Here is a 13,878-nt window from a genome sequence, read left to right on the forward strand (position 1 = left end):
TATGTATATACCCAGGATAAAAAAGAACCTGATTTCTATATCTAGAATAACAGATCAGGATCTTAAGGTAGAGTTCTTTAAATCTTATTATGTAATTAAATACATGTTGGATCAGATGAAGTCCATTGCAATAGGTGTACGTGTAGGAGGATTGTATAAACTGGATGTCAGAAGTGCGTCACATCAAGCATTGGCATCATCAGCCATGTCTATAGAGAATCTCTCACATCAGAGATTTTGGCATATAAAATTCAGTGACCTACTACTTCTTCAGATAAACGGTATGGTGAATGGTATTCCTATTTTGAAGAGTAAGCATGTTGACTATGAAGCATGTTCCCTTTGTAAATTACATAGAGATGAATTTCCTATTATTGTTGATAAGAAATAGAGGGATATACTTGAACTTCTACACACTAATTTATGTGGGCCAATGCCGACAAGGTCGTTAGGAGGGGCCTACTAGTTTCTTATTTTTGTTGATGAATGTACAAGGTTCACCTGGGTGTATTTTCTCAGGCATATGATTCATGCTTTTGAATACTTTAAGCAATTCAGAAGTATGATTAAGAAGAAAACAGGTAAGGTCATAAAAATTCTTCACTCAGACCAAGGTGGAGAATTCAAGAAGGGTGACTTCATTAAACACTGCAAAGAACACAGAATACAACAGCAATTCACAACACCTTACACTCCTTAGAAAAATGGGGTTGTGGAAAGGTAAAACATAACCCTCATGGAGTGTGCCCGCAGTATGTTGAAAGGTAAGAATCTGAGCAATGGTTTTTGGGCAGAAGGTGTAAACACTATAGTGTATCTTACGAATAGGAGTTCTACTATGTGTTTGGATTATAAAACTCATTTGGAAGCATTGTTTGGCTTCAAGCCTGCAGTAAGTCATCTTAGAGTCTTTGGATGTAAGGCTTTTGATCATGTCCTGAAAGAATATAGGAAGAAGTTAGATTCTAAATCCATTAAGTGTAGTTTTGTTGGACACTGCAGTGAGTTTAAGGATTATAAGTTGTTTAATCCTTCTACTCACAAGGTGTTTGCAAGTAGAGATGTTGTATTCCATGAATAGGTAGATGATGGGAACCTTTTTCGTAGTGATGAATAATGGCATGTGCCTTTACTGTTAGAAGAAGGTGATGAAACATGGTCCGGTGAGTAATAGCAGTAGCAGGAGAAAGAAGAAGTGGCTGATCAAATCAGGTTTGAAACCAGTCACAGAGGGGAGATCAGAACAGGTTTGAAGCCACTCCACCACTCAGGATATCAGGTAGGAAAACTCAATTTCCAGCAAGATATAGGGAGAATTCTTTTACAACTAGTATGTTAAGTGTTGTTGAACCCTTTAGTTATAAAGAAGCTAGTCAATATAGTGAATGGAGGGTAGTCATGGAAGAGGAATAAGAATTAATACTTCAAAACAAAACTTGGGATCTAGTTGAGTTACTTGAATGAAAGCAACCCATAGGTTGTAAATGGTTATACAATCCTAAATTTAAAGCAGATGGGAGTATAGACAAATATAAAGCTAGGTTTGTTGCAAAGGGGTATTTGCAGAAAGAAGGTATTGACTATGAGGAAACCTTGGCCCCTGTAGCTAAATTAAGCACAATCATCATGTTAATTGCTTTAGCTACCAAACATCATTGGACAATACACCAACTAGATGTGAAATCTTCATTCTTAAATGGTGAATTAAAAGAAGAAGTGTATTTAGTGCAACCTTAGGGGTTTGTTAAACAAGGGGGAGAACATTTAGTCTGTAGATTGAAGAAAGCATTGTATGGACTAAAGTAGGAACCAATTGCATGGTATGACAAAATTGATTCATTTTTCCTACAACATAGTTATAAAAGAAGCAAGAATGACCCTCATTTGTACATCGTGTTTGACAAATAGGGGCGAATTGTTTTGATTTCTTTGTATGTAGATGATCTTGTCATTACAAGAAATGTAGATGAACTCATTAAAGAAATTAGAGAGCATATTCCACAGGTTTTCGAGATAAAAGACCTTGGAGAGCTACACTATTGTTTGGGTCTGGAAGTTTGGAGGGATTCTGGCCAGAATTTTTTGTCACAAGGTAAGTATGTCAGGAGTTTACTGAAAATTTTCAAAATGGATCAAAGTAAAGCTGCAACAATGCCTTTACAATAGAATACCAAACTTTATAATGATGATGGTTCTGAGGAGGCAGATGCAACATTATATAGACAACTGGTTGGGATTATAATCTACTTGACTACAACTAGGCCGAATATGGATTATGTAGTCAGTGTATTGAGCCAATTCATGTCAAAGCCTCTTGAGAATCATTGGGTTGCAAGGAAAGGTTTCTTAAGTTATTTGCAAGGAACCTTAGACTTTGGTATTATTTATACTGATTCATTTGATGTTAGATTAATAGGTTTTTCAGACTCCGATTTGGCTATAAATGTAGATGACAAACGATCCATAGTAGGCTATGCATTTAGCATTGGGTTTGGGGTCATTGCATGGAGCAACAATAAACAGAAAACAATATCATTGTCTTCAGCAGAAGCTGAGTATCAAGCGATGTGTGCAACAACTTGTGAAGTAGTTTGGTTGAGGAGACTTTTCCATGATGCTGGAGAAGAACAGAAGGTTTCAACAGTTATCAAATGCAATAACCAAAACTCTATCAAACTTGCAAATAATCCATTATTTCATAAAAACACAAAGCACATTGATACATAGTTTCATTTTTTCAGGGAGAAAGTTCAGTCAAAGGAAATCCATATTGAATATTGTAATACATGTGACAATGTTGCTGATATTTTCACTAAGCCTCTCAGTAGAATCAAGTTTGAATTTTTTAGGGAAATGTTAGGAATACTTGTGAACCCATTTCTCCATTAAGGGGGAGTGTTGAAGATAATGGAGAATATGTAAATCTGGAGAGATTCGGTTCACTACAACCTTAGATTAGGAATTAGTTCCTATTTCTTAGGCAGTTGTTCTAACTTCCCTACATGTGTGAAAACTATATATTTTTTTTATTGTAAGATGAAGTATGTAGAGTGTTCTGCCAAAGGCAGTCTCCAGGTGGAGATCCTCACCTGTGAGCTGCCCATTTTATCAATAAAGTTGATTCTTCAGTTTTTAACACCTCATTATCAACTTAATCACTTAATCTAGAAAATGGCGTTGAATGCAATCATCATAGCATAGGGTTTTGAAAGAAACAAAAGTTACCAAAAACCCTAATGCACTTTCTAGGATGGGAACCAAGATGAACCAAGGGTATATAAGCATTGTGATAGCATGAAGGTATAAACATCGATAGGGTTTCATAGGGATTGGGTCATGGGGAGATTGACCAATCCAAAATATGATCAAAACCCTTATGACCTTTTAATTGTGCTCAAATGAGAACCTTATGTGTGTTGCTTTAGCTTGCCTGTATAGCACAATTATAACCAATGTTAGTAAGATTGTGTAATAGAATGTAGGCTTAACAAACTTAAACATTAAGGTCTTAAGGGATTAAAAAATGGAACCACGAGTAGCACAATTTATAGAGATTGAACAATCAATATTGAAAGCATTGGTGAAGATTACCCTTAACCAATTTAACATTAGAGCACATGGATCAACTTAATCATTCAAGTGTCATTAACAAACTATGTAGAAAATGTTAAAATGTGCTCATGAAACTAAACCGAAGGATGTGCCATAGAGGATGATAGTTAGGTGACAACATGAATAAGGGTCATATTCATAATCACTATGATTTAGGGTTTCAAAATGCATGAATAAAGTAGTGCTTCACAAACCCTAATGCAAGTAGGGTGGAGACATGACCATTGACATAAGATACCATTACTCCACTACAATTCATATTGCAGAAAGATTAATTCTTGAGATCGCATGAGACTCTTAATACATTATTAAGGCAATAAACTCCAAAACCCTAATGCATCAGTGTGATCAAGTTCTGAGGTATGTTAAGAAGACAAAATAACATGCACCATGTAAATGTGAGCATCAATAGGGTTTGATAGAATGGGTCATGGGGATATTGACGAATTCAAAACATGACCATAAATCTTATGGCCTTAAGCAAGCAAAGGGTGACATGAAATTTTCAGGTATGCCCAAGAATTTTGGGTGTTGTTGTAGCAGCTATAACAAGATTTTATATTAATGAAGTCTGGTTTGAATTCCAAAACAGTTTTCATATTTAACATTGTATTCTTCTACTGCATTCAAGGAGATCATCCAAAAAATACTAATTCTTATGCTCATCTATCTACATGCAACTGATCTAAATAAATTATCCTTATATAACCTCCAATACACTGCAAAAATTACTACATATTTGCAAAACAGAAATAAACTAACAAGCAAGATTGATATTCAAAGTGTACCCTAAGAATTGAAGTGTCTTCATTTCATTGTTTTTCAATCCGTGGAAGAGAAGAAGAAGATGCCTCACCAACTTTCAGCACTTGCAAATCTAAAGTCGCCTCCTACTGCGCCTCAAGATCTGCAGCTTCTTCATTATTTTCCTTGGTTTCTTTTGATTCTAATAGTTGGTTCATATTGCCCATCTGTAGGTTCAACAAATCAGTCACCCCCTACATCCTTTCCAACTTCGTCTCCACTAGACTAATTTTCTGGTTTAGCAAATAAAATTGGGCACATGACTCTATTAGCATCATTTTTCCTTGCCTGGAAATCAAGTTTATAATAAAATCCATGGACACTGTCAATTGGGCTAAGTGTAAATTCTGTTCCTCATTCTCAACACTAATATGGATTTCCATGGGGAAAATCATGTCGTGAACCTTCAATTCTCCCTAGCTAACTTTGGACTAGACAAGAAACCCTAAAATGGCAACAATATACCTCCTCTTCTTATATCCATGCGATTCAGCCTTCCCTGAATCTTCACTCCTCTCTGCGATTTCAATATTGTATTGTTTTCCATGCAATTACCACACAGAAAAATCCAACACCTTAATGTTTAATTTGTAATTTGATTCCTTCTCCATAAACTCTTGGGAATGCTATAGAGTTTCCCATGTCTTAGATGCAAATATATTATATCTTAGCATCCACTCAAATTTATTAATGGAAAGGCTCATCATACATATGTCCACTGACAATCCTTGGAGTACATGGGCTTTCCAAATAAGTTCATGGATCCATATCTCTGCATGAGATATGAGTCGCTCAAACATTACAAATGCTTGGAGAAAAAAAAATGGTCATAGAAAGCTTTGACAGTGAGATAATGTGTGTCCCATCCTTTGATTCAACATTTAATTCCAAATGTTACCTCTAAAATATGAGATAAAAATGTTCTTGTCATGGTAATGGTTTATAAACTAAACTTCCAATGCCCAAAAACAACCTTCCTTGATCCAAGGTGGCGCCCCTATTTGTTAAAGAATCTACCATTGAGCTAACCTTTCTTCTAACATGAAAGAATTCTACAGTTTCAAACTTTGTTATTTGGAGATTTATTCTATGCGGAATGGTAACTTGGATATATTTAGGTTTCTCTTTAATCTTTCTCCCCTGTTGACTTACAATCATTGAATCTCCAAAAATGAATAAGTTTCAAATTTCCCTAGAAATTGCTAGATCTAATCCTTACCACAAAGATAAATATTCATCCTAGTTGTTGGTTGATGTCCCTAACCCCTACTCCTGCCTCCTTGGTCATCGTCATCATCATCATTATTATATATCACATTCCATTAACATTTATAAATGTTTTTAAGTAGAATTGTAAAATATTGGATAAGACATCTTTTATTATGTTGAGAGGCGCTCTTGAGCTCAATATGAAAGTGATGTTGCAATGTCTTGTCATGTACTATTAAACATTTTGACTACCAAGTGTTGAGAGGGATTAAATCTATTTGTACTCTAATTGAGGTTTGCACCTAAAGAGATTTGATTCACCCTTTTTATATTTAAATTATTTGTTTAGAGAATGCCCATAGTTTTTGTTTTTCTATTATTTGTCTAGAGAATGTCCATACCTTTTTTTGTTTAAATTATTTGTTTAAATAGTATATGTAGAGGTGGTAGTTGTGTTGAGAGAAGTTGAAATTGGTTACAATTGTGGTCATTGTTAATAAAATGTGCTTATTAGGTGTATAACGTGCTATATAGAAAATGAGGAAACTGAAATAGAGAGATATGTATGATGTATGGATATCATAATAATAAAACAAAAAACAACTAGGACGCAACAGGAAATTGCAAAATGAAAACATTGTATGGTTTGTTATTATTAATTTAAATTTAATTTTTTATCCAATTTTATAATTTTAAATTATTAAAATTATTATTTTTCTAAATAAGTTTTTTTGTCTATTAAATTGATATCAAATTAAATAATAATATTATTATTTTTTTATGGTTTGTTAGCTTCGAAACTAGATTAAAAAATACAAGTTAATGTTTTTAATCCTAATGTTCATATATTAACCTAATACATATAATATATTTACTCACCAAGACTTTATTATGTAACACATTATGCTTCAATACTAGTAAATTCCAAGTGAAACCATCAAGAAAACATGGAAATATGGATTGACTTGAGACACATGATTTGGTTTGTTGAAGAGATTCTCCTCAATGCTAGATAGTCTTTCATTTCTTCCACTTCCAACATGGTTTCTTGATCTTTTGTTTTATCATCTTGATAAGTCTCGGTCTTCATTCCTCCCATTAGTGATTGTTCTAGCTTGCCAAAAAATGAATATGAATGTCATTGCATCCCAAGGGATTAGAAGGTTCGCTACATTATTACCTATTCTCCTGAAGTGAGAGGCAATAATCATTGGAATCATATAGATCAGATGGTTAATATGTGTGATATATTTTTCCAATCTCCAACTATGGAATTTTTTTCTATACAAGCTTCATTGATAAATTTCTTTACTCTTGAGATGAATAGCTGAGAATCACCCTCCACAATAACCTTGGAGAAGTTTTGGGATGATTCAATAGCAAGGCCAATCTCTAGAGATGTAAATTCGGCCATGTTGTTACTTGATTGTTTCATACTATTTGAAAATAGAAATAGTAGATTCCCATGGTAGTTGTGGAATATTTGTCCAAGACCAATAGAAAATCGATTACTTTTATATTCCCCATCAAAATTAATTTTAAGGAATCCACGGGGAGGAGGGATCCAGGAGGCTATATGACTATAGGATGGGCTTCTTGGAGGCAAGGGATTGATAGAAGGAGATGGAAGTAAATGGAGATTATGCAAACTTGTTGCATCCAAACCTTTAGCTTCCTAGTTTGATGATGAACAAGGGTGTAGTAGTATTGTTTCATAGACACTCTACAATTCCTTTGCCCATATTACCTCCCCTTCTGAATATTGGTTATTAAAGATGCAATTGTTCCTCTCTTTCCATAAGTTACATAGAAAAAACCCTGAAATGAGTGCTTAGATTGATATACAATATAATTATTTATCATAAATAATATCCAGCCTTCAATCATTTCTATGATGCCATTCCTATTCCTATTTTATTTTCCAAATAAGATGAAGCATTGAGACCATAAAGTTTTCAAAAAAACACATGTATTAAGAAATTGCTCCATGTCCTCTACATTATCTAGATAGAAGATAGAGGGGATGACCCTCAAATTAGTTGTGGATGATTTTATCTCATTAAAGGGATATTTTATGTATTAACAACCAAACAAAATAGGCATTATTTGACCATAATGTTTTAGCCCCATCATTGCTTGATGAGGAAGATTAGTGTGACCTACAACTTGTTGATATGCCTCTTTGATTGTGAACATAACCTTCTAGTTATGGCCCCATAAAATTTTATCCCATCCCTCAGAGAGTGGGATATTTAATTTGTGAATTTTCTCCATTAATGTGTCCAGATTAGCTTGATCAAAAGTTTTAGGCCAACTTATTTTTCTTTTGTATTCCCTCCACTAGGTGCACTCTATTTTTTGATGTAGATAATCTTCTATTATCAAGATATCTCTAGATTTCGCAAGCTCTTCTATAGCAAGAAATTCTACCCTACCATGAAGCTTTGGATATTGTTTCCACGAGTCTGTTCAAAATAAGGCATCCTTTCCCTCTCGGACTTCTTGGAAGAAATGTTGACGTACAATGAATTTATTAGTGTTGGCCAAATTCCATATTGAATATTCTTGAATAGCATTTTGAGGTTTTAATTTCTACTACCATGATTAAGAGGGGCTATATTTACTGTTGCAAAGTTTCCTCCATAAATCTCGACCATCTTAGATCGACCTCCACCATAAATTTGCCTCCAAAATGTTATTTACAATTTTTGGATCATGAATACGAATACCTCCTTCCATTTCAAGATAACATAATTTATCCGAAGCTACAAGGGCTCATTTTCTTTCCCCCATATCCCCTCCCTAAAGAAAGGATCCATAAACAATCTTGTTTGAATTGAGGATTCCTTTGGGCATTACCAACACCAACAATTTATTTTTTTGGATATTTTATAGACTAATTCCTTCAAATGAATAGTTTTAAGGGATTTTTCTATGAAAGGTTCCCCCAAATATTTAGCAAGGAGAGAACCGTGCTAAAAGCCCCATAATTTAGCTAGGTACCCCTGCAATGTTACGTTAGTATTAAAGAAATAAATTTGAGATTCGTTTGTGTTAATGGATGTATTTAATGCCTTCATGAAGTCCTCCAAGAGGTCTTTTAAACATTTAGCTCCTTTTACTATAGGAACTCCCATTACCATAACATCATCAACAAACTATTGATGGGAGATGGGAAGATAATCATCGTAGAGTCTTAATCATTTTACATTTCCCTATGTTAATGTCACCTTTATTATGCATCCCAATCCTTCCATGACAAGAATAAATAAGAGTTGTGAGAGAGGATCACCTTGTTGAATTCCATGTGAAGACTTGAATGTTGAGGAAGAATATCCATTCAACGACAATGTGAAGAAGGGGTTACAACCAAAACTCCAACCCATTAATCCAAATACTTTAGAATGCAAAGGCTATGAGAACACTAAAGAGATAAGCTCAACTAAGTTTGTCAAAGGCCTTAGACATGTCAAGCTTAATTAGCATTCCTACCTTTTTAGGTTTTTTCAATGAATGGAGGACCTCATGAGCTATTGAAATATGTAACTAGGTTCAGTCATGCTAATGACATATATAATTATGATTTTATGTATTTGTTGTAAAGAGAAAAATAAATGAATAAATAAATTTATTATTTTCATTCTTTAGGCATGGGTTTCATGTTTAAGGGGAATTTATTTTTATAGGTCAAGCACCTATTGAGTGCTTATATGGCTTTTCATTGAGTCTACAAGTCAAATGAGTCATTTTCATGTATGGAAGACCCTCTTGGGCATGCTACATATTATAAACGAAAATTCAGTTGAGTCAAAAATAGAGTTAAAAACCCTCCAAGACCTTGTCAAATGTGCAAACAACAAGTTAGCCTTATCAAGTGACAAGTTGGCCTAGGGATAGTGACAATTCGGCCTACAGGATGTAACAAGAAGCCTATATAAAGGAATGGACCTATTTTCAAAGATCATCCAAGAAACTCTTAATTAGTTTGATCAAGAGCAAGAAGAAAACCTAAAGAAGAGTGAAGAGAAGTAGATCTAAAGGAAGAAATAAATAAAAAAAATGATATGTTTTGGGTTGAATCTCTTCACACATGTGAGATCTAGGGCGTCACTTTTGTTGTAGTACAGAAGAATTGTAGAAGACATTGAATTTTGGGTGCTAAGAAGACTCTCTTTGCAAGCTTATTTCCAAAGGAAGATGATCCGAATAGAAAATGGCATCAACCCATGGTATTCATCCACCCATGGAATTTACCCATGGTATTGTAAGTGGCATCCACCCATGGTATTGTAAGTGACATCCACCCATGGTATTAATTCACCCATGGTATTTTTCCATGGTATTGTGACATCCACCCATGTATTCATTCACCCATGGAATTGACCCATGGTATTGTAACTGAAAAGTACTTTAAGTAAAAAGTCACATTTTGTAAAAGGACAATTTGTCCACCACAATGTAGCTTTCACAATTATTCTTCGTTTTAATAAAAAAATTCTTTGTGGTTTTGTTTATTTGGCATTCTCCTCTTTTTCTTCTGGAATTTCAATTTTTCAGATCTTGGGGCCCACTACTCCAAAATCCATTTCAATCTTTTAGATCTTGGGGGCCTCACCCCAAGATCTGGATCAATGGTATCAGAGCAGGTTATGATTCCATAGGAATAAAGGTTTGATGCATATTTTACTTTCAAAATTTCCAGCAATATTCATCAAACTTCAAGCATGTTCTACATCTTCCATAGAGCATTTTCTTAGGCCAAGAGGGAAGAATTTTTCTTTTTTCATTTTTTTACAGGAATGTTTTTGGGTGACAAGTTTGCAGATCAGATATGAAATTTTTGGTGCAAAGTTTACAAAAAAATAACAGATCTAGATTCTTTGAGAAAAAAAAAATTCGCCTGAATCGGAGTCCACATGAGGGAGATATCGTTGATTTAAAATTAGCTATGTTGCAAAAATGTTTCTGACGACAATTCGTGGACGACAACTTTCCTATTTTTTTTTAAATTTTGGTGCAGAATTTCAAAAAAGTGATTGTAGATCTAAGCTCCTCTCAAAAAATCACTCAATTTCAAAAAAAAATGGGTTGAACCAGAGTTTGAATGTGGGAGATATCGCTGATTTAAAATCAACTATTTTTTCAAAACTTTTGTGATGGCAGAAAAGTTGCAACGCGAATCTAAGATTCTAGTGTGTCCAGATAAGGATTTCCAATACATGGGAAGATGCAAAATGGTCCTTTTGTTTCCAAAAATAGGTTATAATAAATATTCTAAGTTATATTGACCGATTAATGTCCATTTTAATTCTGGAGTAGCATTCAGAGCGGGTTCCCTTTGGAGACGTGCCCTACCACCCCGATTTAGTAGGCACTTGCTTCACATTCATCAGTTTCAGCAGAGCAACATTTGGCTTGGGATCTTTGGATACATTATCTCCCACCCTAGGCTATGTAGGCACTTGCTACTTCATCAACAACCAACATCACAATTATTGGTCAACCACACAAAATTCTTGTCATCGAAGTCCATTTTCTAGGCCGCACATTGTTAGTATCATAGTTGGTCGCAAGCATTATAGGGTATCTCTATCCTCGGATCTTTGTTTGTCATGGTTATGGGTCATCTACAAACCTACACTTCATCAAAGTCCATTTGCTAGGCCGCACATTGCCAATATCACAGTTGATCACAAGCATTATAGGGTGTCTCTATCCTTCTTCGTTCATCATGATTATGGGTCATCCAAAAACCCATAGTTCATCAAAGTCCATTTGCTAAGCCACACACTGTCAGTATCACTGTTGGTCACAAGAATTACAGGGTATCTCTATCCTCAGATCTCCATTCATCATGCTTATGGGTTAACCACATAAAACCCTTCTCTTCAATGGCTCTTCATATTCAACAAAGGCTTCGCAGAAGGGAACTTCACGCAATGGGGACCATTGCTTCTTAAGGAGGGAGGAATGATCCAAATAGAAAATGGCATTAACCCATGGTATTCATCCACCCATGGAATTTACCCATGGTATTGTAAGTTGCATCCAACCATGGTATTGTAAGTGACATCCATCCATAGTATTCATTCACCCATGGTATTGTGACATCCACCCATGGTATTTATTCACCCATGGAATTGACCCATGGTATTGTAACTGAAAAATACTATAAGTACCAACTAGTCACATTTTGTGAAAGGACAGTTTGTCCACCACAATGTAGCTTTCACAGTTATTCTTCGTTTTAATAAAAAAATTCTTTATGGCTTTTTTTATTGGGCATTCTCCTCTTTTTCTTATGGAATTTAAATTTTTTAGATCTCGGGGCTCTCTACTCCAAAATCCATTTCAATCTTTTAGATCTTGCCCCCGCCCACCACCCCCCCCCCCCCCCCCCCCCACAAAGATCTGGATCAGTGGTATCAGAGCAAGTTATGATTCCATGGGAATAAGGTTTTGATGCATATTTCAGTTTCAAATTTTGCAGCAATATTCAAAAAACTTCAGGTATGTTCTACATCCTCCAAGAGGGAAGAATTTTTCTTTTTTCATTTTTTTGCAGGAATGTTTTTGGGTAGCAAGTTTGTAGATCAGATTTGAAATTTTTGGTGAAAAATTTATAAAAAAAAAATAACGGATCTGGATTCTTTGTGAAAAAATACCCAAACTAAAAAAATAAATTAAAAAATTAAAAAAAAAGGCCGAATTGGAGTCTAGATGAGGGTGATATCGATGATTTAAAATCAGCTATGTTGCAGAAATGTTTTTGACGACAATTCATGGATGGCGACTTTCCTATATTTTTTTGAAATTTTGGTGTGGAATTTCAGAAAAGTGATTGTAGATCTGACCTCCTCTCGAAAAATCACTCAATTTCAAAAAAAAAGGGGGTCGAATCAGAGTTTCGATGTGGGAGATATCGCTGATTTAAAATCAACTATTTTCTCAAAACTTCTGCGATGACAGAAAAGTTGTAGCGCAAATCTGAGATTCTAGAGTGTCGAGATAAGGATTTCCAATACATGAGAAGATGCAAAATGATCCTTCTGTTTCCAAAAATAGGTTATAATAAATATTCTGAGTTATATTGACCGAGTAATGTCCATTTTAATTCTGAAGCAGCATTTAAAGCGGGTTCCCTTTGGAGACGTGCCCTCCCACCCCGCTTTAGTAAGCACTTGCTTCACATTCATCAGTTTCAACATAGCATCATTCGGCTTGGGTTCTTTGGAGGCATGCCCCCCCACCCTAGGCTATGTAGGAACTTGCTACTTCATCAACCACCAACATCACAGTTATGGGTCAACTGCACAAAATCCTTGTCATCAAGGTCCATTTTCTAGGCCCCACACTGTTAGTATCACAGTTGGTCACAAGCATTACAGGGTATCTATATCCTCAGATCTTTTTTTTTCATGGTTATGGGTCATCCACAAACCCACACTTCTTCGAAGTCCATTTTCTAGCCCGTGCACTGTCAGTATCACAGTTGGTCACAAGCATTACAGTGTATCTATATCCTTGGATTTTCGTTCATCATGATTATGGGTCATCCAAAAACCCACAATTCATCGAAGTCCATTTGTTAGGCGGCACATTGTCAGTATCACGGTTGGTCACAAGCATTACAGGGTATCTCTATCCACAAATCTCTGTTCATCATGGTTATGGGTTAACCACATAAACCCCTTCCCTTCAGTGGCTCTTCATATTCAACAAAGGCTTCACAGGAGGGAACTTCATGCAATGGGGACCATTTCTTCTTAAGGAGGGAGGAATGATCCGAATAGAAAATGGCATCAACCCATGGTATTCATCCACCCATGGAATTTGCCCATGGTATTGTAAGTGGCATCCACCCATGGTATTGTAAGTGACATCCACCCATGGTATTCATTCACCCATGGTATTTTCCCATGGTATTATGACATCCACCCATAGTATTCATTCAGCCATGGAATTGACCCATGGTATTGTAACTGGAAAATACTATAAGTAACAAGTCACATTTGGTAAAAGGACAGTTTGTCCACCACAATGTAGCTTTCACAGTTATTCTTAATTTTAATCAAAAAATTCTTTGTGGTTTTGTTTATTGGTTATTCTACTCTTTTTCTTCTGACATTTCAATTTTTCAGATCTTGGGACTCTCTGCTCCAAAATCCATTTCAATCTTTTAGATCTTGGGGGCCTCCCCCCAAGATCCGGATCAATGGTATCATAGTAGGTTATGATTCCGTAGGAATAAGG

Source organism: Pinus tabuliformis, chromosome 7 (assembly GCF_031772625.1).
Source record: "Pinus tabuliformis cultivar Carrire ecotype Pingquan chromosome 7, CPIR1, whole genome shotgun sequence".
Taxonomy (NCBI): Eukaryota; Viridiplantae; Streptophyta; class Pinopsida; order Pinales; family Pinaceae; genus Pinus; species Pinus tabuliformis.